The sequence below is a fragment of the Cebus imitator genome, unplaced genomic scaffold, assembly GCF_001604975.1.
Source record: "Cebus imitator isolate Cc_AM_T3 unplaced genomic scaffold, Cebus_imitator-1.0 Scaffold67, whole genome shotgun sequence".
Classification (NCBI taxonomy): Eukaryota; Metazoa; Chordata; class Mammalia; order Primates; family Cebidae; genus Cebus; species Cebus imitator.
Window position 1 is genome coordinate 4,431,675 of NW_016107382.1, and position 2,355 is coordinate 4,434,029.

Consider the following 2,355-nt stretch of genomic DNA (forward strand, 5'->3'; position numbering starts at 1 on the left):
CTCTTTAAACTTCTCCTTGGAACACTGTCTTGCACACAGTAGTCATTCATAATTAAATAAACCATTTTTTTTTTTCTGACCTTCTGATCATTGTTATCATTCTTTGCTGGGATTTTTTTTTTTTTTCTTTTAGACAGGGTTTCACTCTATCACCCAGGCTGTAACACAGTGCTGCAACCAAGGCTCACTTTAGCCTTAGGCTAAAGCAATCCGTAGGACTCCCAAGACACTGGGATTGCAGGCATAAGCCACCACACCTGGCTTCTGGGATAGTTTATTCCATTATTGTTAGACTGGCAAGATTTAAATTTGTTTCTTTCTTCTGCTAGACCTAGGTTCTCATTAAACAACTACTTTTGGTTACAGTTACCTGTTAAAAAATGTATTACTATCCTATCATTAATGGGGCTTAGGCAATGATAGCTGCTCACACATCTTAACTCTTCTCTGAATTCAGACCCAATTGATAGGAAGCCAAAAAGATAAAATATCAACTTCTAGGCTTGGCGCGGTGGCTCATTACTGTAAACCCAGCACTTTGGAAGGCCAAGTGTTGCTTGAGTCCAGGAGTTCAAGATCAGCCTAGCATAGGGAAACAGCCATCTCTACAAATTTTCTTTAAAAATTAGCCAGGCATGTGGCATGTCTGTAGTCCCAGCTACTTACCTGTGAGGCTGAGGTGGGAAGATCACTTGAGCCCAGGAGGTAGAGGCTGCAGTGAGTAGTGATATTATGCCATTGCACTCCAGCCTGGGTGACAAAGTGAGACTTTGTTTCAAAAAAACTTCTTAAGATAAAGCTGATTGGATAGTATGAGATCAATGTATTATAATATGCAGCCACAACCAGGTTTTTCAATATTTCTTTTTTTTTTTTTTTCCTTGCGACAGAGTCTCACTCTGTCACCCACGCTGGAATGCAGTGGCATGCCCTCAGCTCACTGCAACCTCCACCTCCCAGGTTCAAGCAATTCTTCTGCCTCAGCCTCCCGAGTAGCTAGGATTACAGGCACCTGCCATCACGCCCAGCTAATTTTTGTATTTTTGGTAGAGACCAGATTTCACCGTGTTGGCCAGGCTGGTCAAATACTTCTTAAGTCCAAATGGCTGATGACTCAACATAGGAGAATTTGAGTCTGCAAGACGGATAGACTTATGTATAATCACAGTTTCAGGCTTGGTGAGGTCAACAGTAGAAAGAATGAGTTAGGCCTCAGGCCTGTTCTAGAAGACAAGCATAGGCACTGATCCATGTGTTTTCAGTTTATGACATACGTTGAGGAACTGAGCAGAATATAACTTCTTGTGGGTGGGAAGATTTGAAAAAGATGGCAAGAAAGGACTTGGGTTTTATGTTTTTCTCCCCAAATCACCAATTAAATACAATACTCCTTCCACTTGGGGAAACTGGCAGAAACAAAAATGAAATTTCCTCTTGACTCTATAGCTCTGAAAGAAACGTATTTCTATTTTAAGAACCAGGTAGGAAAACTGTGAGGCAGAGAAAGGGTTCCTTTTAATATAAACAAATAAATTATTGTTGTTATGGTCTGAATGTTTATGTCCCTCAAAATTGATATGTTGAACTCCTCACCTCCAAAATGATGATATTAGGAGGCAGGGCATTTGGGAGACAATTATGGGGCTACTGCCCTCATTAGATTATGAGGCTACTGCCCTCATTTATAAGATTACTGCAGGCTGGGCATGGTGGCTCACGCCTGTAATCCCAGCACTTTGGGAGGCCAGGGCAGGCGGATCACAAGGTCAGGAGACTGAGACCATCCTGGCCAACATGGTGAAACAGCATCTCTACTAAAATACAAAAAATTAGCTGGGTGTGGTGGTGTGCACCTGTAGTCCCAGTTACTTAGGAGGCTGAGGCAAGGGAATCGCTTGAACCCAGGAGGCCGAGATTACAGTGAGCAGAGATGGTGCTACTGCACTCCAGTTTGGTGACAGAGCAATACTCCATCTCAAAAAAAATAAAATAAATTAAAAACAATAAGATTACTGCCATTATATAATAGGCCTGAGAGAAAATCCTCAGCCCTTCCACTATGTGAAGTTAGAATGAGAAGACAGCTGTCTATGAGGAAGTAGACCCTTCCTCATAGATAGAGGAAGAGTCTATGAGGAAGGGTCTACTACCAGACACCGCGTCTGCCAGTATCTTATCTTTGACGCTTAGCCTCCAGAGCTTTGAAAAATAAATCTCTGTTGTTTATAAGCCACTCACACTGTGGTATTTTGTTATAGCAGCATGAATAGACTAAGATACTTGTGATATTCTTTAAAGGTTTTATATTCTGAAGTTACTTTTTTTTTTTTTTTTTTTTTTTTTGAGATGGAGTCT